General features: G+C 57.0%; 1 long non-coding RNA gene across 1 annotated transcript; it reads left to right on the top strand.

The window, feature by feature from the left end:
* Positions 1 to 1,190: 1,190 nt before the first annotated feature.
* On the top strand, positions 1,191 to 23,695 carry LOC119471378. The gene is made up of 3 exons (XR_005200415.1): positions 1,191 to 6,600; positions 6,721 to 10,497; positions 23,149 to 23,695. It is a non-coding gene; the product is annotated as an uncharacterized LOC119471378 (long non-coding RNA).
* Positions 23,696 to 23,905: the final 210 nt, after the last annotated feature.

Below are 23,905 nucleotides of genomic sequence, written 5' to 3'. Positions count from 1 at the left end.
CCCGTCTCCTGCCACACAGTGTGCCCCCGGTCCATGAAATGGGATGAGGTTGAGATTCTGCAGCCAACAGCGGAGCCGGCACTGGGCACGGAGGCCCTGGCGAGGCCCCGTCCTGCCTTTGTCCGGGTTCCTTAGAGCCAGCTCAGTCTGATGGGGTCTCAGGGTCCCACCAGGGGCTCCTGTGTGGTGTTGGCTCTCCCATCCTGGCACTATTCATTTTTTGAGGGCACACACACAAACGAGAAGGCTCTGGAAATGAAACTGGCGCTTGTCTGTTTTTATCGCTTCTGGATTTCACATCAAGAACGTAGGAAGCAGGGGGCCAGGGCCACAGGGACTGCGGTGCGGGCTGGTGGAAGGATAGGCCTTGGATTTTCTGGTTTTGTTTTAAACCAGGGCCTACCCCAGGATGGTCCCTTGCCTGCGCTGGCGCCTCACTGGGCCCCAGACCCTCCTGGGTGAGAAGGGTCTCCAGGGTGCTGGCGGGGACACGCTGGTCTCTGCCTGGGCAGTGCCCCTCTGCATTGGTGAGGTCTCATGCACAGCGCCTGAGCAGGTGCAGGCCAGCAGTCTGCCTTGCTCCCCAGGAACAGCGTGGCGCTTTGCAGCAGGGTAACTTTTTGTTGCGTGGTTTGCACCTGGCCGGGTCAGGCTCTCTGTGTGAAACTGTCTCGATCCCTCCGGCCCCCTAAAGGGCACTGGGGCTTGTCCCGGCCCAGCATGGACCGGGCCTGGCCAGAAGGCAGACCGTGTGGCCCGGGAGGGACTGGGAAGGGCTCTGCCACCCAGATGGGCACGCTGCCTGGCTGGGTATCCAGGGGAACCTCTCGTGCGGTGTGGATGCATGCCTGTGCTGAGGGACAGTCTCTAGGAAGGGAGGGATCCTTCCAGGCCAGGCAAGAAACATGGTAAAGCCACCGTGCTTCCTTGGGGTGTTGTCGTTGGGTTTTTTTTTTTTTTTTTTTTTTTTTTTGAGACGGTTTTTTTTTTTTTTTTTTTTTTTTTTGAGACGGAGTTTCGCTCTTGTTACCCAGGCTGGAGTGCAATGGCGCGATCTCGGCTCACCGCAACCTCCGCCTCCTGGGTTCAGGCAATTCTCCTGCCTCAGCCTCCTGAGTAGCTGGGACTACAGACATGCGCCACCATGCCCAGCTAATTTTTTTTGTATTTTTAGTAGAGACGGGGTTTCACCATGTTGACCAGGATGGTCTCGATCTCTTGACCTCGTGATCCACCCGCCTCGGCCTCCCAAAGTGCTGGGATTACAGGCTTGAGCCACCGCGCCCGGCCTGTCGTTGGGTTTTGAAGGTTCTTTGAATGTTTTGGGACAGAGGAGGAGACTCCAGCAAGCTGGAGTCCGAGACCCTGGTCTGCAGTCTGCCCCTGCCCCTCCCTGGGTGAACCTGGCACATCTGAGCTCCTCCCTGAGCCTGGACTCTGAGCTCTAAAGCGGGAAGAGTATGAACCCACCTCGGAGGCTTCAGACGTTATTTCGATAAAGCACCCTTCCGGCATGCTGTCGGGGAGTAGAGCATAAATGGCTCCTGCCATTGTCCTTCTTACTGTTGTCAACAGTAATCACTGTTTTTGTTTAGTTATTATTTATTTTACTTACCACTACTATTATTTTATGTTTTATATTATATTTGAAGTAACAGAGAACCCAACTTTGGTCTCACCAGAAAATGAACCAAGAAGTTTACTCTCCCGGCCCCACAGGTGGGGGTAAAGGTGGACCTTGATGTTACCTCCCAGGTAGACTGGCGGGAACTCACAGAGCCAGCGCTTCCCTCGTCACAGGGACTTGGTGTGAGTGACATCCAGATGCATCTTACACCTCACATTGCGTACACAGGATGAGGCCAGGGTCACCTTGGGGACCTGGAAAATGCTGATGGAGGAGGCATCCCTTCCCAGGGGCAGGACAGAAGGCACGCCTGGGTGCTGGCCCTGGGGTCTGACCTTTGCCCCCCCCTTCAGGGGCAGGAGAGAAGGGGGCAGGATGTCCTGACACAGGGGCCCACCGCAGCCACATCAGCCACCAGCGTCCTCGCTGGAAGTGCGGATGGTGATTTGGTGGGAGGGCTTCACCACTCGGATGAGCGAATTGTTCTTTGGCCTGGCACATTAACCAAAGTGATTGCTTTGGAGAATTTTCCCTCCTAGCTGGTCATTCAGGAAGACCCAGCAAGATCGCCCTTGCTGAAAACATCTTGTTGGAATAAGAGAGAGCCCTAAATGGCGTCGGTCATGCTTTCTGATGTTATGGAACTGAGCAGGGAGAAAAAGCAACAATTGTCTCCAAGCAGAGACAATGGATCTTTCATTGGAAATATTTATTTTCGGGGCTGCCCAGCAGTCCCTGGGCTGGGACAGTTCATGGAGCTCGAGTGTCCGGGAATGGCAGGCCCCAGGCATGTAGTTGGGGACAGAGATTTAGGGAAGAAAAAACGAGTGTCTCTTGACTCGTGGTTCTTGAACAATTTTCGTGGGCACGTCTGGCTTTCTTTGTTGAGTGGAGGTTAAACTTGCATGAGTTCATTTTGTTTTCTTCTGCGATTTCTTTTTAAAAGCCACAGGGCTGCCCTTGCAAGTGTTGGAGAGATGGCCAGGTTTGGGGTGGTGGGTAGATGTGGCCTCCCTCTGCCAGGCCCCGTCGGCCTTAGCTAGCTGGGTCACAAAATGGAAGTGAGGAAAAATAGAGCCTGGAAGAGGAAAGCTCTGTCCCCACAGGGCTCAGGGAGGGGCCATCGAGAGGGCGATTGGGGCTAGTAGCTGTGGTTTTCCAGGGTCTGCTCTTCCCCAAATTCCGTTCTCAGATGAACTTGGGAGTGGCCCGTAGGTTGCGGGAGAGTCTGGCCTGACTTGGTGAAGCCCAACACGAGCAAACACCCTTCCAGGCTGCAGAGGGTGTTTTTGTAACTGACAAACGTGGCCCAGAGTTAGGGCTCCGTGAGTATTTTCTGAATTGATAGAATGAAGAGAATTTCACCACAGGCCTACACACGACCCGTCCCCCAGCCCCTTCTCCGAGGTGTCGGAGGAGCTGCCCAGGAAGCCAGGCCAGAGCCCAGGCTCCGATTAGCAGGTTTGGGAGGGGTGGGCCGTGCCGGGGCCTGAAGTGAAGCATCGGAAGGGGAGCTTTGGGAAGGCTGAGGTGGCTCATCGGCCAGGGACACCCAGCCCCTTAGGGGGACCTGTCTGGACACCCCAGCAAGGCCTTGAAGGAGGACAGATGAGGGAGTGCCCCTGGTCTGGTGGGGGACCAGCGTCACCCAAGCAGCTTTCTTGGCCAATTCTAATATCTGGCTTCAGAAATGAGGTTTTATTTTTTTGTCAGTCGGCTGTCACATGTTTTATTTTTTGTTCAATGCGAGAACTTCTCAGCATGGCCCCTGTCGCCCTCTACCCTAGCCCACTCAGAAGAGAGCTCTCTGTCAGCGTGTCCAGGAGCCTCTGAGGCTATGGGTGGAACTGGTAATATAAAAATCATGAAAAAGAATGAAATCTTGTGACAATGGGCAGAAAAACCCCCAAACCAGGTTCCTAGTCACTTTTTTGTGCCTGGTGGGAGGCAGTTTGGAAGTAAAACGAAAATTGGGGATGGGAAGCTTCTTGGTGGCGTCTGGAATGGGGAGTCTCGTCTGTTTGACGACCCAGGAACCCGTGTGGAGAGAGTGGCCGTGCCCACTGTCCAGCTAGCGCCAAGGGGGTTTCCTCGTGGAGACGTGACCGCTGGGTCGCCGGTTCATGTTGTAAAATAGGACCGGTGTTTGCTGTTACCAAATTTGTGCATGAAAGCCACACAGTAAAAAGGCTAAACAATTTTTTTTTAATTCAGTGACAGAATTTTCCCTCCAGATTAAAAAAGAATCGTCCCTTTTGCTTTTGGCTTTCTAAAACCGGGTTTTTGGTGGTGTTTTTTTTTTTTTCCTGTGGAACGCCCTTTCCTTAATTCTGGCATTTCAGATGGCAGGGAGAGCATTTAGCTGAAATATTTACCTGCTGATTTGGGGCTCGTAAATTTAGAATCCCCTTTCATGTGTTTAAGAGAGATATTTACATTCAAATCAGCCTTTTATAATTACATTTTAAATTATAATAAAATGATGGTGCCGGCGTTCCAGTTTTCTGTATATTTTAATGCTAAGGGAAGCTGCGGCAAATTGGGTGGGGGCTGCTTGTCCCGCAGAGCCCCGCTGCCCCACTGTGTGGGTTCTGGCCTGCAGGGGCACATGTGTGTCCTGAGCATGTGGGCCTACATGGGTGTTGCCTGTGGGGCCCTCCCCACACTGCCGGGAGAAGGGCATGGCAGGGATTCTGGCCCCGCACAGTATAATGGTGCCCTAGCCTTGCCACCTGGAGCTCCATCTGAGAAGGGCCTGATTCGGGCTGGAGTCCAGGCCCACCGCCCTCGTGTCCTGAGTTCCACGATGGCCGGTAGGCTTGCCATTATCTCCTGGGCAGCCAGCTGGGCACAGCAGTGGCCACTTCTGGTTGAGGCAGTCCTGTGGGTTGGGGAGCGGGTACCTCCTCCTGCAGCCGTAACCCAGGCCCTGCCTCCTCTGCCATGCCCCTGTGGCTCTTACCGTTGCCATCCCATCTTGAGTGGCTTCCTGATGTTGCCGGCTGGCAGGGCAGGCCCCGTGCTGTGGAGCATGGGGGACCCTTCCCTCCCAGGGCCAGGCTCTTGGCAGCCGGGCCAAGCCGCTGCTGGAATGGAATTCCCGGCGTTCCTGGTGGGGCACATGGCATCGGAATCCTACCTGCTTTGTCTCTGGCATCAGCTGGCGAGCTGGTCACGTGGCCATGTGCGTGAGTGAGACCAGAGCCCAGGACTGAGGGCTCCTCCTGGGCAGCTTCCTCCTCGCTCACTCACTCCCACCCTCTTTTTTTGGCTTTCAGCAGGACCCGCTCTGAGCAGGCGTAAAGCAGTGTTAAAATCAAACAGAATCCAGGCAGCAGGGAGCTCCTGTCCACTGCAGGAGGCTCTCACGGTCTGCCCAGACCACCCTTTATCTCAAGTCCTTATTGACAGAAAGGCCCTGATGTGTCCCATACGCCCAGGAGTCAGGCTCAGAGCCGGGCGGTGGTCACTCCACGCCGTCCCATCTAGTGTAGAGCTGGCCCTGCCTGCCCCCGGACAGCTGTGGGGTAGGTGGCCCCGCTTCCTGGGGAGCCCCTTCCCACACTTCCAGCCTTGTTGCTCACCTGCACAAGGACAACCCTGTGGTCACTGCTGCAGCTCCCGGTCACAGAGGGTGACAGGGGAAAGCTGGACAAACACGTGACCCAGCAGACCCAGCCTTATGCCTGCAGGAGAGAGCAGTGGGGTCCGATATTTTATCTCCAGATCAAAGAGCCACAGTGAAACCCCAGGCCTGCCAACCCCAGTTGTAGGGCCAGAGGACTGGGATGTTTCCCTGACATGGTGGCAAGGTTTGGTTTTGGTGAAATCAAAGATTTGTGAGGGTGTGAGAGTAGGGGATGACGGGCCTGGACTCCCCCCCTCGGACCCTGTCCACTGCCGGCTGCCTGGCCACCCTCAGCCCCCTCAGCATCAAGCGCCCACTGGGTGCCTGGACGGGGCTTGGGGCTCTGTGCACGTTGTTAATTCTGCCACTCCAGCAGCCCTGAGTGGGAGGAGCCATTATCCCCTTTCATTCTATAGATAGGGAAACTGAGGCAGGCTTGCCCGTGATGAAGTGGCGAGTTGGACACAGGGCCAGATTCAAACCTGCAGCCTGGGCTCCCAGCTATAGCAGCGCCAGCCTCTAGGGGCGTTAGAAGAGGGCTCACTGCGAGGGCCCTGGCTAGAGCGGCTTTCAGGGTGGGGTCTCTGGCCTCACCCTAGGGAAATGGCCAGGGCGCTGGCTGCTGCCTGCTGAGCCTGGCATGGGAACAATGCGGCCTCTATCCCTGGAGCGAGCCAGGCCGCCTGGACGCCCAGCCCCTCGGAGCAGCCCGGCCAGGCAGGCGCCCACAGCATGGCGCCCAGTGAGTGCTACCCGTCCACGGGGTGCTGGCACCTTGGCCAGGCCTGGGCGGCCGCTCCCCTTGTCCTCCCTGGCTGGCCACTGAGTGGCCATACGCCGGCTTCCTCCTCCCTCTCCCGCCCAGCCAGCCTCCTCCTTTTTTGGTGGTGGGTTTGGGGGCCCGGCCCACCCGCCACTGCCACGTCTGCCATCCTCCTGCACCCACGAGCATCTTTCAAAAATTCCCGGTGGGCGGGGCCGAGCTGCAGCGTCCGCCTCTGCCCCCCCTCCCCGGGCAGCCAGTGCCAGATGAGAGCAGGAGACAAAAGTAGCATTTTCCTCGTACTCCGGGGCTGGCAGTGGGGCCTTCCCCCAGCGCCACATGGCTCCTGGCAGCCCTGCCCCCTGTGCCGGGGTGGCTGAGGCCCAGCAGGGCCCACTGGACCGAAGGACGGCAGCGGCCAGAGACCAGGGGGCCACAGGCCTGCGGCCGGGGCTGGCACCGGACAGGCTGGTGGCGGGCGGGACCTGCCCTCCTCCCCCGCCCGGGTGACCGGCCAGGCCCGGGGACGTCATTTTCACTTCCTGGCTTTGGAGAAGGCGCCTCCATCTTCCGGCACCTCGGGTAAGTCACCTTCTTTCCTTCTGTCGTGAAGACGAGCCGAGGGTGCTGCCATCTTGTGCCCCGGTGCCTGTTACGTGTCCTCCCTCTAATTGGTTCTCCAAACTCGGAATTCTATTTCAGAGCCCTCCATCTTCCGAGGAGGACGCCCTGCCAAAAACTGCAGGGAAAATGCAGGAGCCAAGCCCATTTACTTTCAAGATTCAAAGCTACAGGCTTTAGAAATCACAATAAAAATGAATGTTTATCATTTCACAGTAGCTGCGTCTTCCATTACGGTGGGAACAAACGCTTCGGAGGCACTAACGGCCACGGCCGCCTCCTGCCTGCCTGGCTGTGTCGGTTTGTGTGGAGGCCTCATTATTATTATTTTATTTTAATTTTTGGCGGCACCAGGACTGGCATAGGGAAAACCACCAGGACCATCCACAGCTCCTCCCAGCAAACTCATCGGCAGGCAGGGCCAGGCCGGCCCCGGGAGGGAGGACTTTGCATCTAGAAACAGAGGCCCTTTTATGTTGTCCGGCATCTTTAATGTGACCATGTCCACAGTTTAGGGATCGAGTTCTTTCTCCCTTTCATTTTAGTTTTTGGGGAAAAAAAAGAAAAAGAAAGAAAGCTCCTTTTGGCCCTCAGCTCAGCATAGGGAAAAATATTTTCGGTTGTTGTGGGCTTTGTTTTTGAGCATTTACTTCAACTTGGGGGTTCCACCTGAAAGTGCTGTGCCTGTCGTGTCACCGCCCTGCCCACAGGCTGCGTGTGGAGTGTGCATGCGTGGGCACCATCCACTACACAGACCCTCAGGGAAGCCTGAGTGGCCTCATGGCCTGCCCATGTCCTGGATCCCATGCCAGGGGATCCTCACCTGCAGAGCTGCTGGGGGAGACACCCAGGTCGTGCAGGGCCTGAAACATGGCCGGCAGGGCTGAGAGTCCCTCAAAGACCTTTGTGTCCCCCCACCTCGCCACCGCTGTCCAGGAGCTGCGCTCAGTGGCTGCCCGGGTGTCCCTGTTGGTCCCTGGCCCTCCAGAAGCACTGACCGTTTTGATTCCGAGGTGGGCTTCGCAGAGCACTGCTCCGGGCCCACCTCCATGCTCTGGCAGGCTAACAAAAGCGTCCTCGGATGCAGCCTGGTTCCCCACCCTTGAGGAGAGCCAGGGTCTTGATTTATGGAAAATGGAAAATCAGACCCGGAAAGTTAAAAAATGGCACCGCGAGGAAAACTCCCATGGAAATCCATCTTTGTTTTCTCAGTTCGGAGGCGCGTGGGCCCTGCGTGCGCCGGTCTCGGTCTGAGCGGCCGGCCTCGGCAGACAGCACCAAATCTGAAAACGGAGCTCGGCTAACACGAGGACTCTCAGCGGCTGCTTTTGTTCTTAGATGAGCCAGCAGTCGAGACTGGAGGGTTTGGGGCTGCAGAAACAGGCATATATATATAGCAGAGATAATTAAAACATTTCATGACATGACAGCCACATTCTGCTGCTGCAAGTTGGAGGATTCATGCCACCCAAATATTTAGCAAGCATCAAATAAAACACTGGTGGCAAAATAAAAGTAATAGAGAAGAAAAGCACAATACATTTAAAAGCAAAAGAGTCAAGGTGATAGGGAATGGGCAGGGGAGAAGTGGGAGAGTTCAGCATTTTAAAAGAATTTACGTGTTGAATAACTGGCTACTCGTTTTTTTTTTTTTTTTTGTATAATTAATGTAGGCAAATAGACCCTTAATCCTAAATCCTGGATTGAGAGATGGGCAAATTTCCTGATCATTAATTTGTTTTTGTTTTTTGTTTTCTTGGACAAGATAGGGGCAAGTAGCAGAAAAATCAGTTAATTCACATAAAGGAACATTTTCATTCTAAATTAGTATTGCCATTGCAATTAAATTTATCTAGTGTTTTTAACATGCATGAAAAATTCACTGTCCCACGTACACCTTCGGTACCTGGGACCGTTGTATGTGATCGACTAGCATCTTAGTTTTTTAACTTGGATAACATTCGACCCTCCCCCACCACCCTCAAAATCAGTAATATGCTACGGATTCTGCTTTTTAAAAAAATCAGGCCAAAATCTCAGCATTCTCCATGGCACCCAGTGCTTCTCGGCAGTATTTTTTTTTTTTTTTTTTTTGAAGAAAGTACCACGCAAAGCACTTTTCACATCATCGCTTCTATATAAATTCCACTATAGACTGAAATTATACATTCTCGCAGCACAGATGGGCTGGTCTGTCATTACGGCTGCTGGGTACTTGTTGGAACACACAGCATATTTCAATTGTGGAGTCGACAATTTCGAAGAACTGGGGTCAAAATAAACAAGTTGCATTTGTGTATAGAAACAGACTTATTCAATGATCTTCTCATCCCTTGGAAAATTCGCCAGAGGGGCAATCACCACCTTCATTAAACTTTAATTTAATTTTTGGTCTGTATCTTTTAAGACCCCACATGCCCTATGTCAAAGGCCCATCAATGTTTTAATTCATGACCAATTTTTCTCTTCTGCTGCAGCATCAGCAGTGGAAAACAAGATTTAAATTCAGACTCGTGGCTGTGGTTTTGACTATCTTTTAATTTTAACATCTTAATAATTTTAATATCTTACTAATCTCTATAGGGAAGGTGTTAAATCTCTAACGGTTCTATGTTGAGTTACATATTATTTTGAGGCCTTTATGAAAAATCAGATTATTTATATTTAGGATGCTCTAAAGATACATTTAAATCCAAACTCCACCAACAAAAAAATGCAGCAGGTAAAATACGTAGAGTAGCCATAAACTTAAAAAAAAATTATCTCACCAAGATAACAAAGGGCAGAATTTATTGGTTTGTATCAACCTCCTTGAGGGCAGAGCAGTTTTTACAGCCACAATAATTTGCAAATGATGATAACTGTTTATTTTGCGAATATGCTCATGTTATGATGCAATCAGTGAGGCCTTCTTTCTTTTCCCTTATGTGTGTTTGCCTCTGTGTTTCTAAATTCCGGATTCCGGCTCTGCAGTTCCTCGCCGGCTGAGACCACGTTCCCACGTTCCTGCCTCAGTGGCGGTGGCCAGGAGGAGGGAAGGGTGCGCCCCCTGTGTTGCCTCCTGCGAGCTCCAGCCACCGCATCCATATTTGTTCATAGAAGCGCTTTGTTGCAGCTTGTGTGCTTTAAGGGATGTACCTGTTGGCGGAGATGTTAGCAAACAATAGGAAAAGTAAAAAGTTGATGAAATTCACCAGAGCTGCTTGGGAGCCTGCTCTGCTGTCTGGCAGTTTTAAACCACATCTTCTTTTCCAATTCTGGTCTTTGAGCCTATTGACTCCTGCCTCCGTAGCAGGGATATGGCCCAGGTCTGGGGGCTCTAAAAGATGAGGCCACGTGAAACGGCCCCAGCCTTTGGGCCACAGAGTCTCTAAGCAGCCGTGGGCGTGGCGATGGCGGTAACAGTAGCAGTGGCACTCCCTGCTGCTGTTCCCATGCCCGCTGCGTGCCGTGGCACCTGTGTTTGGAAGAGCACTGGCCCTGGGGCCCGAAGTCCGAGTTCAGACCGAGTCGTCTTTGATTTGGGGCCGTGTTGATCCAGGGCAAGTGATTTCACGTCTCCAGCCTCATATTCTTATCTGTAAAATGGAGGCAGTAAGAGTCAACTTGCTGAACCCATGGAAAGCTGGGATCATGGTGAGCACCCCATAAATGGTTTTGCTTCCTTGCCTGATTTCTGAGGCTCAGATGATGCCTGCAAGGGGGCATTAGCATCACCTCCATTCCACCGGGGAGGCAGCGAACCTCGGAGAGGCTAAGTGGGTTCCCCAAGGTTCAATCAGCTGATCAGGGCCGGGCCAGGACTTGAACCCAGCCCTGCCATTTTCCAAAGCCCAGGTTCTGCCACAGCATTCACCGGTGAGTGTTTCTGCACTGGTGTGCGTGCCGCCCCGGGTGTGGACAGCGTGCTTGCACACAGGCATGTGCGTGTAACGTTTCCATGCGTGCGGAGGCGCCCTCTCATTTCTCCACTGGCTGACATTCCTGGTAGGTGGGCAGTTTCCAAAGAGGTGAACTGGTGTTTGGAGGCGCATTTGTCTGAGGGCCCCGGAGCCCTCAGCCCACCCGTGAGGAAGACGGGGCCCTGGGCCTCCACTGCCCCCAGGATGTCCGTGAAGGGTGCTTTTCCCCAGCCCAGGGCTAGCGAAGCCGATGGCGGTGGACTGACCACCCAGGCCTGGGCTTCTGGCCGCGCTCGGCACTGCCGAGGCAGGCCCTGGCTAGGTGGCCTGCACGCTGGGCCCTGGCCAGACGCACTGCTGCCTCCGTATGTGGACAGGCGGGTCTGGGCGCCGGCCATTTGCAGACTGGGTGGAGTGGAAGTGAGGCCTGCAGGCCCCGGAGAGGAAATGGCGGCGTGGGCAGGCCCAGAGGAGGACCGGGAAGGCGGGCCACGGGAGGGAGCGCCCGGAAGGCCTCTGTGGGCCGGTGAGCGTGCTAGCCGCCTTTCTCCAAGAAGCAGCCAGCTGGCCAGGCCTTCCCGGCAGGCCTGGGTGCCCACATGCGCACACCTGTGCCTGCATGCCAGGGCACGGGGAGCCTCACGGCCCCATTTCCTAGGAGGGAGCATGGCAGGGACTGGGTTCAGTGAGACGGCGCAAGTGCCCAGCACGCCTTCAGACGAAACAGACCTTGACAAAAGCGGTTCTTACTACAAGGTCAGCTGTGTCTTGAAAACGGGGGCTTCCGGCCTCCTCCTCGGAAGGCAGCTGCGGGCGCCACATGAGCCTTGTCTGGGAGCCCTTGGTCCTTGGCACTTCCCTCGCCGTGGCCTTAGGAAGACGGGACGGGAGGCCCGGGCCCTGCGGTGGGCCCTCTCAGCCCATTTCAGACCCTCCCGACCGGCTTCCCATGACCTTAACGGGATGGCGTGACCAGCACCCGCCCAGATGCCAGGGTGGCCGGGTGTGCCGCGGTGTCGGGTGGTCTTGGAGAAGGGTCCCAGCACCGGCTTGTGTGAGCCTCTGGGCTTCCGAGCTTCCAGGCGGGCTGGGTTCAGGGTGTGGGCTGGGCCAGCCATTCCCAAAACCCCAGAAGGAATCCGCAGGAGGCGGGGACTGGGAAGGCAGCCGGGTTGCGGGTTGCGCCAGTGCCTGCCAGGGAACCTCTGGCCCCATTTCCTGGGAGCCCGGCCCCGCCCTAGGATTCCTGGAGTGGGCGTGCCCACGCTTCCGGCCCAGACGTGGGTGGAGGATCCCACCCCGGCCTTCCGCCCGGGAGGCTTCTTTCAACTCCATGCAAGGAGGACTCCACCTGGGCCTGGTGCTTCAAGGTCCGGATGAGCGGACACTGGCGCCTGTGACCTTGCAGCGGACGCCCTTTAAAGTCTGCATGGCCTTGTTCGGAAGCCTGGGCAGCGTGGAGACGGTCCCCTCAGCTGGAGATAGTAAGTTGCCAGATGCCCGCACTTGTGGAGATTCCCAGCACCTGGCGGGTGGGCCGAAGGGGGCTCAGGCCTCCAGCACCAGGGGTGAGCTATCTCCTAGATGGATTCAAATGACTCAAATTCACGGGGCTCGGCCCGAGGCACCCACATTATGGAAGCAACTTGCAAATGGGCTCTCCTGGGGCTGAGGAACGTGGCAGGCCACGCCAGGCCACGCCGGTCCACGGCGGCCACAGCCTTGGCTAGGTGCCGTGGAGGGAAAGATGTGGCCACCGCAGCGTATCCATCTGCCGGGGCCACCGGGTCAGCAGGGCAGGAGCAGAGGGGAATCCTGGGTGGCGGAAATCCCCTGCTTTGGTCCAGGGGAGAAAGTTGGCGCTGCGTTCGGTGCATGTTGGATGTTAGACTCGGCCCTCAGGGCAGGGGGTGTCAAGCTGTGTTGAGCACCTACTAAGTGCCAGACCCCGGACAGGGTGCTTTCCATCCATTTTTATAAACGTCCATTTTTAAATGTCATCCGCCAATTCTATTTCATTGCAACATCCATCTGGAGCCAGCTGTCGCCATGCTGTTCTCGGGCTGGAATACGGAGTACACAGGACAGACAGGCCCCTGTCTGCGTGGACGTTCCAGTCTAGTGGGCTGTGGGTGTTCATGGTTGCCTATACGAGGAGGCTAAGGTTCAGGGAGGCTGAGGGATCTCCCCAGAGTCACAGGGCCAGCAGCTACCGGAGCCTTCTCCCTAACCCAGGTCCTCCCATGCCTGCGCCTGCACAGAACCACACGGGACCCCTGTTTCTCTTCGGCCTCTCTTGGATGCTGGCCTTGTCTGGTTCTCCCTGGACCCCCAGCACGAGGAAGGACTATTCCTTCGGCTTGGAATCCTTCTGCCCCAGGGAGAGCCAGAATTGTCCTGGGGACATGGGTCACTCTGGCTCTGAGGCCCTGAGGCCTCTCTGGCTGAGTGGTCATTGCGCCAGCATTCAGAGCATGCTGGTTTGGGCTGTGCCAGGCTCCAGGGCACCCTGCCACTCTCGGGCTCTGTGCCCTCGAGTCCTGGTGTGCTGGCAGGCGTGGGACTGCACACAGTGTGGCCACAGGTGGCAGTAAGGAGGGAGCTACAGTCGTCCTTGTTCTTGGTGTTTTGCGGCTGAGAGGCAGGCACTGTATGAGATTGTGCCCCAGATGCCATGTGCCAGACCAGGATGGGCTCACAGGACAGCAGCCCCGCAAGGGCAGATGGGGGACCACATCAGGGCAGGGACACAAGAACCTTCTCGAGACCCCACCCCATCCATCGGCGTGGGTCACACTCCTGGATGACCCGTCTTCTCCGAGCGTTGTGGCGCTCTCGGCCCTGAGCCCACGGGTTTTCTTGTGTTTCAGAGCAGTGCTGAGTTCACTGCATTTTACAGAGGACTGGCTCAGAGAGGTTATGGAACCCATCATGTGCCAGGCCCCAGGATGGCCACGGGAAGAGGCCCAACAGCGCTGTTGAGTGATGGGATAGAACAGACCTGGGGGAGCACTGGGGCCTTGGCCAGAGGGGCTGGAGCCCAGACCCACGGCCCAAGCCCTGCACTGCCTGCACCTGGCCCACAGGCATGGCGTCCTCATGGAGAGGCAGGCTGCGTGTCCTCAGCAAACACGGGCACCAAATGGAGACCAGACAGAGGCCAGTACCAGACGGGGCCGAGAAGTTAGTTTGGAACATCCTAGGAATCCAGGAGGCCTCCCCGAGGTGACAGCCCTGCAGTCCCCGGCTCCTTCCCAAAGCTGACCTCCGAGGCTGCAGCTGCAGAGCTCCTGTGTCCAGCCCTCGGGCCTGCCACGTACCAGGGCCCCACTGCCAGGCACCGCCCCGTGCCGGCCCTGTACAGGCCACATCTGCTGCAGCAGCCATGCCAGAGCTCCGCCTCCCGGGCTCTGTCCCCATGGAAACCACGGTGGGGGGGCTCCTGCTGCATTTGGCCCGCTGACTGGTTTCCATTAGAGCCGGCCTGCTTTCCCTGAGCTCTGCCCCTGAAGTTCAAGGCTTCGCCTGGGGGTTTCTTCTTACATTCACAGAGCACCAGCCGTTTGGTGCCAGGGAAGCCAGCGGTCTGGGCCCCGCCCGCCCTGGCCAACACGCACCAGCAGCGCCTGATGCCCAGTGCCACGGCAGCTCCCCTGTCCTTTCTCATTGGAGTCCAGTGGCTGCTGGGTTCTGGTGTCGTGGACTCAGCCCTGTGTCCGAGTCAGGGCCTTGGGCTCCCCTGTGTCTGGGCTGTAGAATCACTGAGGGGCCCTTGAATAAGCCCCTTCCTCTCTCTGGGCCTCAGTTTACCCATCTGTAAAATGAGAGGGTGGAACTATTTCTTGAGTTCCTTGCAATGCTGAGAAAGAAAGACAAAGAGAAAATGAAGCCGCAGGAGCACTGGCGCTGCCAGGTTCTCAGAACTGGGGTTCTTGTTGTTTGCAAAGAGAGTTGTTTTTTTGAAGGAAGGAGTCACGGAATTTGACCAGAGACGATTGTTTGAGGGGTCAAGAGCCAGCCAGAGCCCACGGACATGCAGCACGGAAGGCGCAGCCAGAAGCCTGGGCAGCGGTACCCATCGACCCGCCTTGGCGGGTTTGGCACCCAGTGACCTGGCCGTGAACACGGTGAGCGGAGACAGGAAGTGTGCCAGTGCCGGAATCTGAAGGGCTCTGGAACTCTCCCCGAGAGGTTTCCGGAGGTCAGAAATGTGGGCAGAAAATGAGACCTAGCTTTTAAAAACCTGGCCGACTCATCCCCAGGGAGCCCAGGGAGGCCTGGGAAGGTGCCGCCACCACCGCGTGGCTGAGTTGCAAGCGCTCACCGGACCAGACCTGGGAGTGCCGGGCTGTTAGGGTCAGCAGCAAGGTGGCCGCAGCCCAGACGATGTCCTGCTGGTGGCTTCCTCATCCAGTTCTTGGGAGTCAGGAGTCTCCAGCGGGGAGGTGGTGATGGTGCTGGGGCCTTTTGCCTGGCCTGCCAGTGGCCAGCTTGACTCTCCCCACGGGACCTCCCAGCTCCTGCTGCCTGGGGTGGTGGTGCGCGTTGGCCTCCCCTGGGCCTTGTGGGTGCTGGCACCGGCCTGGGAACATGTTTCCAGCTCACAGACGAGGAGCAGAGCCCAGGAGGTGGTCGCAGAGCTTCTCGGCAGCAGGGAGTGAACAGCCCGGGGGGTGGGCAGGTTGCTTTGCCTCCCCCGGCCTCAGTATCTTCATCTGTAAAATAGGGCTAGTAACCTTACCCTCCTAGTTAGGGTGAGAGTTAGACCAGATGAGAGGCAGGATTGGAGCTGGATAAATGGCAGGAGACGGCACCGGAACTGCGCCCACCCAGCATCCTTGTCATGAGCAAGGCAGACCACACATCCCAGAGAGCCCAGCTCCGTGATGGGAGAGCAGTGGCAGGCTAACTGTGGTCAGGCCCACCTGGAGTGGCTGCTGGCTAGTCTCCGGGGTGACAGTCACCCTGCCCTGGTGTCCCAGGTAGCCCGAGAGGTAACGTTTCCTCTTCCTCCATCTCAACCAAGGGGCTGAGTCAGCTCCCCACTCAGCTTCTGCCTCTGCCTCTGCCTCCTGCCTGAGGCCACTGGGCTTTGCTGACTGGTCCCAGTGATAGGGGATGCAGCTGCGGGGCCCTGGGGACATTGTCACTACAGCTCGAAGGGCGGGCTTGGTGGCGTTTTCAGTTTTCTGTCCTGGGCAGTAATGAAACCTTGGTTTGAGTGACCGCATCCAGATGGCCACCACCTTTGCGCCCCCCCGACCCCGCCTCTGCGGCCCCCACCCCGCCTCTGCGCCCCCCATCCCACCCTCCCAATAAAAGTAGGCCGAGGGCGTCACCATAGAGCCCTGGCCGGGGCTTGATTTAGACATTCAGGGAGCCTGGGATAATGTAGGAAATGAAGGAAATTTCCCCAGGGAAAGGGGAAGAGAAGACAGAGGAGCTTAAGTGCCCACATGATTATTAAGCGTGGCGGGTGATTTACGGCCAGGCAGGCGGCTCCTGGCAGCTCCTGTCCCCTCCCTCCCAGTGCCCTGAGCCCTGGGAATACAGAGGCCACCGGTGGGCCCAGCACCTGCGCTCTGCCCTGCCTTCAGGATCTGGGCCCTCGGCAGTCCTGGGCAGGTGGCGTAGCTCCTCTGTGTGCTGGGCACGGACATCTATCATCAGGGCCACCTCACAGAACCTTGATGGATCACCAGCCCCATCTTACAGGCCAGGAAGCCCAGGCCTAGGAGGCCAAGCCCCGTGTGGCCCTCTAAACAGCAGAGCCTGAGCCAGCCTGGCCACCAGCCCACACCCCAGGCCTTTCTCTCTGCCTTGGCCACATTCAGCGGCCTCAGATGGGAAGGGCTGGGGAGGCCCTTGTCCCTCCTTAGAAGAAGGGATAGACAGCGGCAGTGGTCAAGAAGCAGGCCTCTGCCCATCCTGCCCTATCTCCTGCTGTTCAGAGCTTCTGTCCTCCTCCTGGCTGAGGTCCAGTCTCCCCTTCAAGGGACTCTTGAGACCCTCAACAGCCAACCCCGATCTTCTCCATGCCCCCATTCTCGACCTCTCCAGACTGTGGCCTTGTGTCACCTCTTCCTGGAAGCCCTCCCTGTTCTCTGCTCACCCATTGCCCTGCTGTGGGCCCTGGGGCCTGGTACTAGCCTGACTGGGGACAGGCTTTTGGGAACATTTTATTTTTATTTATTTATTTATTTATTTAGAGACGGGGTTTCACCATGTTGGCCAGGCTGGTCTCAAACTCCTGACCTCAGGTGATCCGCCCGCCTCGGCCTCCCAAAGTGCTGGGATTACAGGCACGAGCCACCGCACCCGGCCTGGGGAACATTTTATGAGTAAATGAATCAGAAGAGGAAGCCATGACCTGCCTGCCTGTGCTCAGTGGCAGGTCAGAAGCCACCAAGCTGTGGCATTGCCCTGGCAAGTTTATTTTCCCACCTCCACTAAGTAAGCTCCCCTTCAGGACCGATCCGAGAGGCTGTGAAGCCACACATCATCGAAAATGGCATCTTTGCACTCAGCAGGCAGGCTGGTGCAGCCCGTGGTGGGGGACCGTCCCGCCGGCTGTGGGGTAAGGACGGCTGTGTGCGCCAGGCTACGGGGAAACTGAGGCTACTGCTTGGAGGTTTCACTGGGGAATATTCACAAACAGAGGTGGCCCAGAAGGGTTACGGGGCCTGTTCGTCTCAGACTGCTGGGTGTGGAGGGCGGCGACCCATTGACCCATCAGGTGTCACTGGTTGTGTTCATTTAGGTCTAGTTTATAAACTCCCTGCACAGTTCTTCTTCTGCATCGCAGCTCACAAACATCCTCTTCCTCCAGGAAGCACCCCCACACGCTGCTGGGCCCTGTCACCTGCCCCCTCCTGGCAGCTGGGTCCCTGGCTCACCTGGTCCCTCCGGAAGGAACTGTTGCAGGCACCACGGCCTCGTCTTCCCGCGTTCCACCTTCTCAGGTGCAATGAACAAGCGTGTAGACACCACACACCCTCCTGGGGCCTGGCATCTTTGTCCAGAGGGCCAGAGGCAGCTTGGGGAAGGCCTTTAAAGTGTGTCTTGGGGAGTTCACGGCTGACCAGCGAGTAGGGCCTGGGTCCCACGCGGCCATGTGATCTTGGGCCAGCCACTCCCCCGCTCTGAGCCTCAGCTTTCCACAATCTCCCTGACCCCCACCTCTGACATGTGGAGGATCTCTAGAGGGTTCTGAGGGTCCAGGTGTGGAATGGCTGCCTCAGGCATGAAAAAACATTCTTGAGCTTCAACCCGGGATCCCACATCTGGGGGCCTCCCTTGAAGGGCAGAGGAGAGATTTATTACAGAGATGTTTGTGCAGTGCCTCTTTAGTTTGAATTTTTTTTTTTTTTTAATTTGAAATTTTTTTTTGAGACAGCGTCTCACTTTGTCACCCAGGCTGGAGTGCAATGGCACGATCTTGGCTCACTGCAACCTCCAGCTCCCGAGTTTAAGTGATTCTCCTGCCTCAGCCTCCTGAGTAGCTGGGATTATAGGCAACCGCCACCACGCCCAGCTAATTTTTTTGTATTTTTAGTAGAGACGGGGTTTCTCCATGTTGGCCAGGCTGGTCTTGAACTCCAGACCTCAGGTGATCTACCCACCTCAGCCTCCCAAAGTGCTAGGATTACAGGCGTGAGCCACCGCGCCCGGCCGCAGTGCCTCTAAATGTGGAAATCTTGAGACACTAGCCGTGCTCCTGAGGTTGGGCGTTTGGATTGAGGAGTTGTGATAATATGACTTGCCTGACTCTGGTGTGGCCGTTCATGATGGGAGAGGCCTCTGGAGGCAGCCCACGTCCACACGCACATGGGAACCCCCACGGGCCAGGGTGTCACGGCCGGGCCTGGCATGGGGTTATCGGTGTTTGCTGCCGCGTTTTCTCTCTCTCTAAGTTTTCCAAAAGCTTGTTGAATGAGCACCCATTCCTTTTGCAATGGGCAAAAAATGTTTAAGTCACAAAACTTATCATCTGACCAGAGTGACACTAGCCTGGCCAAATTGTCACAGCATGTTCTCCCCTAAAAGAGAGATATTTGCAAAATGCTCAGCAGGTCATGGGGTGGCAGCACCCATCTGCTGGGCACATTTTATTTCTGCCATTTAAAAGGAGCAGAGTCAATCAAAGGGGAAGGAAGGGGTGTTCTAGAGATTGGGTTGCACAGGGGCGCTGCGAGGCCAGCTCCCCACATTTGGCATGGCTGATGAGAGCAACTTTGCTGCTGCGTTGGGGCAGAATCCATCCTGTGTGGCCTCGGGAACTGGTTAGAATGCAGCAAGCCTGGGGTCTGAAAACAGTACTTGTAAAGAAAGCAGGACTCAGTTCTCTAGAACTGCTGGCCCGTCATTTTGCCGCTACGGATACTAGCAGTGTTTGTGACAAACCCTAATGGAACAGAGGCTCCAGGTGGGTGTGTCAGCCGCCATGTGTCTGGCCGTGGCTTGCTTTTCCAGAACTAACTTGGTAATTAGCAGTCGTTGGTGGCTACCTCGTGTGAGCACCTACTGTGTGCCCAGCAAGCTGCTGGGAATTTCATGTCTGTTCGTTTTCTCTTTACTGTGGTGCCAGATCACAGAGTAGATATAAATAGCTGCCTTTAAGGTACAAAGCTGGAAGCCGGGCCGGTGGCTCATGCCTGTAATCCCAGCACTTTGGGAGGCCGAGGCGGGCGGATCACCTGAAGTCAGGAGTTCAAGACCAGCCTGACTAACATGGAGAAACCCCGTCTCTACTAAAAAATACAAAATTAGCCGCGTGTGGTGGCGCACGCCTGTAATCCCAGGTACTTGGGAGGCTGAGGCAGGAGAATCGCTTGAACTCAGGAGGTGGAGGTTGCGGTGAGCCAAGATCATGCCATTGCACTCCAGCCTGGGCAAGAAGAATGAAACTCCGTCTCAAAAATAAAAAAAGATACAAAGCTGGGTCTCAGAGAGGAGAGGCCCACTTCTTGAAGGCTGAAGAGCCTAGAAAGTTCTGTGCAACCTGTGTGTGGCTCAAGAGCCTGTGCTTCTTCCAGGGGTGGCAGCTCTGCCACTAGATGCCACGTCCTTGGAGATTTGAACTCCGCCTGTGCCCTGAACACACCAGCCGCTGTGGTAGCCGTTAGACCACGGCTACCCAGGGTCCCCACTGGAGCCAGTTAGACCGAAGAGAAGTGGCTGAGAAGGGGATGCGGCTCTGGTTTGTGCAAACTCAGGGAAGCCGGGGGACCTGACCGCCTGCAACTTTGCCGTGTGTTTTGACCTCTCCCAGCTCCTTGGGTTTTTTTTGTTATTGTTGTTTTTTTTTTTTTTTTTTGACTGTGTCTTGCTCTGTCATCCAGGCTGGAGTGCAGTGGCATGATCTTGGCTCACTGACATCGCCGCCTCCTGGATTCAAGCAATTCTGCTTCAGCCTCCTGAGTAGCTGAGATTATGGCTCCCACAACCATGCCCAGCTAATTTTTATATTTTTAGTAGAGATAAGGTTTCACTGTGTTGGTCAGGCTGGTCTTGAACTCCTGACCTCAGGTGATCCGCCCACCTCAGCGTCTCAAAGTGCTGGGATTACAGGCGTGAGCCACCGCGCCCGGCCTGCTTGGGGTTCTTTGGAGGCCTTGGGTATCTGACAGCATCACCCAGGCCAGGTTTCAGTCCTTCCCACAGCATCTTCACATGTAAATTAAGGGGCGCTTGGTGTGCCTGACTGTGCAGGAAGGATGTTTCTCCTACGTGTGACCTTGGACAGGGAGGCACCAAGTTCAATGCCGAAGATGAGATGGAGTCCCTGGCTAGTCCTGGCCCCCGGGCCTGGGCCCTGCAGCGTGGCCAGCGTCGGGGTTCTTGCAGGGCACTTAGCCTCCTGGGCTGCCTCCAGCACGGTCTCAGGTCCTGCTGGCCACGTTTATTACCATACCTCCCAGCCAGCCTCGCAGCCTCCTCCCAGGCCCCTCCTGCCACAGGCCCAGGCTGGTGGTCAGTTGTATGAAGAGAGGCAGGGGAGGAATTTGTCTAGACTGCGCAGCCTGGAGTGACTTCTCCCCTGTACTCAAAGCTCCCTGGGGGATTAGCAGTGGGGGCTGCTGTCCCCACTCAGTCCCACCGTGCCCAGGCAAGGAGTGTCGTCTCTGACCTTGTGTGTAAATCCGAGAAGGTGGGTGTCATTGTCCCCCTCTTACAGAGACAGTGAGGTCCACAGAGGCAAAGACCTTGTGCAGGGTGACCATGGCAGAGCTGAGATGGGACCCTGCAGTTGGACCTAGGGGTGCTCATGGGCCCAGGCAGGGAGGGGGCTGGGATGGGGCTGGGGACTGGCCTCAGGGGCATTTTTCCCGGCCCAGTGTTGATTCTAATGGGTTAGCACCAGCCTTGATGGGCCGCTGGGTGAGTGGTGGTGGGCAGGCTGGGGTTCGGGCCCTGCCACGGCTGCTTGCTGTCTCTCTCCACTCGCCACTGGGGGAATGGGCTTGTCCTGTCTCCCCTCCCCTTCCCTGGCTCCCGTAACTCGAAGTCTGACTTCTGATGTTAACGTGGGTTTGAGATACATTAAATTGGGCTAGCTACAAAAAGGGGACCTCTGTGGCTGGGCCTGCCTGGGTGGCAGCTCTGTGAACCTGAGCAGGGGCATGTCCTGCCAGGCCTGTGCTGTTTGGGGAGCCCCAGTCTGTGGTACTTTTCCTGGGGGGCCCTAGAACTGCTGTCCCATCTGTTCCAGGTCAGAGCACTGGGGTGGTCCCAGCCCAGGGCAGTAGATAAGGGTGGGCACAGGGGATTTCCTAACCAGGCTGCAGGAGGGTGTCTCTGTGGGTGGCAGGCAGGGTGACCCAGGGTTATTAGAATGGATATCACGGCACACTGGGCCCCAGGGTGGGGGCTTTTATTTTGGCCCAGGCTGCTGGTGGGAGAGGTGGAGAGGGAGTCCCAGGCATCCCGGTGATGGGCGCTATGGCCTCAGGGCACTCTCCTAAGGGTTAGGACAGCATGTGCCACAGCAGGCCCTGCAGGCTGTGTCTGAGAGGCGGGAGCAACTAGGCCTGCGCTGACCTCACCTAGATGTCTATCACCTATGACTTCTGTGGGACCGCTCCCAGCCCTCCGTGGGCGTGGACATTGTCACCGTGGACCGCCCACCCGGGGGCATCAGGCTCCTGTTCCCATTTTCAGAGATGGGCTGATTGTGGCACAGCCTCTGTGGGATGGGAAGAGGGTCAGGGTGGGGGGCTGGCTGCAGGCACCCCCCGCGTGTGGCTGAGCACATCCGTGGGACGCCACCAGCAGGTCCCCCTCCTCGGAGGCCTCATGAAACCAACTCGAGGCCAGCAGTGCTGCTGAGAAGGAGCAGCTCTAGCCAGTCAGCAGCGACCTGGGCGACTCCTGTCCCCACCCTCCTCCCTAAACCAGTGTCAGTCACACTCTCAGCCCTCGAAGAGGAGAGCGGCCCTATCCTAAGGTGACAGGGTTTGCGGATGGTCACACTAAGCCACCCAGCCAGCCAAGCATTCTTGCAACGCAGGGTCCACAGGGGCCGGGAAGCCTGGGCCTGGGAGGGTTCCGGGGGCATGAGAGAGAAAGTGGTCTCCGGGGACATCGGTGTCCGAGGTGTGCGGCCTTGCAGGGCTGTGCAGTGCTCTCCTGCTTCAGGACCTGAACTCCTCCTTCCTCCAACCCCCACTCAGGGCTCCGCACCCCACCTGAGTCTGGCCTAAGGCCCTGCAGAACCCCAGCCGTGGCCCCGGTTTGCCCTCAAGTCCTCACCAATAGCGAGTGGTGCCCAGCAGTGGGCCTGAGTAGAGGCAGGGTGGGCAGGGAAGGAGCAGGCCTCAGGGTCACCCCGGGCGAATGCCGGCTCCTGGGCCTTGATGTTGTCCCTCAGTCAGTCTTGGGGGGGGTCTCCCACTTGAGTCACCTCTTGGGAAAGAACCAAAGTCCCATTTGTACCTTGTAAGTCCCAGATGTTGGGTGTCATTCCAGAAGTGAGGGGGATGAGTGGGGCACTTCCCGACATCCTGGGTGCCAGGTACCTTATGCCAGGCCCAGGAACAAAGACACGTAAAACATGGTTTCTGCCTTGCATGGAGATTGCAAGTTATCTGGGAACTAATTTCGAGGGACCCCAGTTTAATACTAGAGATGGGGAGATCCCCGACTCAGGAGGGCTCCCTGGACAAGGTGACCTAAAGGATGGGTAGGAGTTGGGCCTGTGATGGTGGCAGAACACGCAGGCGCCAAGGCAGGAATGAGTGGGGGGGCTTCCTTGAGCACTGAGATGGAGAAACCTCGCTCTGCTGGGACCCGGCACCCCGAGCCCCACTAGCCCTTCCTCTGTGGACACAAGGACATCCAGGTCCACGGTGGGGTGTGCAGGAGCCAGCAGGTGGGGTTTGCTTTTGGGCGTGTGCATCAGGCAGGAGCGGAGGCAGAGCCAGAGGCCCTCCTCACGGCCCTTAGCCTCCCAGGAAAGTTCTTAACCTCAGGGCTCGCTGGGTCAGGCCCACCTGCAGGAGCTTGCAAGGGGTCCCAGAGGGTGGAGGGAGGGGCCACCCTGACTCCCTCCCAGTCTTCAGCCACCAGACCTCCTGAGCTGACTTCCTGGTCTCCTTGTGTCTTACAGAATGTGGCCCCACCCCAGAGTACCACCCGAGACATCAGGAGCCCATTGTGGGCGTGGGAACACCCTCCGGGACCTCACGGCCCAGGTAGCTGCATCTTTACCCTCCCCCTGGGCAGGAAAGGGCTCACTCCAGTCAGAAGCAGCCTGGAGATGGGTGGTCTGGCAGAGAGGGTGAAACCCCAGCACCAGCCAAGTCCCCAGGCCCCACCTTGCAGCCGGGTCTGCCCTGCCCAGAGTACCCGAGGGATTCAGCCTGACCCTGCTGGGTGGAAGAGACCCCACTCCAGGCCCAGGAGTGAGGGAGTAGAACAAAGCGTCCCTGGCCTGCTGTCCACAGCCCTGCCTGGCAACGGGGACCCCCCCACCCACCTCCTCGCCGTCCAGGTGGTCTGTGGGCACCCAGGGCTTTAGGCAGCCCCTGAGCTGGGCCCAGGCCTCATGGCAGCCTCAGGGCAGTGGGGGCCGGAGCCGACAGGGAACAGATGCGGGAAGAGCGCCCCACATTCCGGGGGGCTCCACCGTAAAAACTCCATCAGCGTTTCCCTTTCCTTCCAGGTCTTCTGCTCTTAGCCACCGCCCCGGGCGACGCCTGAAGCTCAAGGGACTCTGTCCACCCTCAGGTCAGTACAGTTTCTGAGTGTTGATGAAAACTGGGGATCCCCAGTCCCCTCCCTCCTGACTCCACCCTCCACTGGGCCTGTCTGACACTGACACACACCACGTCCTTGTGCGTGCACCAGCCGCAGACCTCTGGGGG

Source organism: Cebus imitator, unplaced genomic scaffold (assembly GCF_001604975.1).
Source record: "Cebus imitator isolate Cc_AM_T3 unplaced genomic scaffold, Cebus_imitator-1.0 Scaffold59, whole genome shotgun sequence".
Lineage (NCBI taxonomy): Eukaryota > Metazoa > Chordata > Mammalia > Primates > Cebidae > Cebus > Cebus imitator.
Note: the sequence above shows the minus strand (reverse complement) of the source record. Positions and strands in the feature narration are given on the sequence as shown.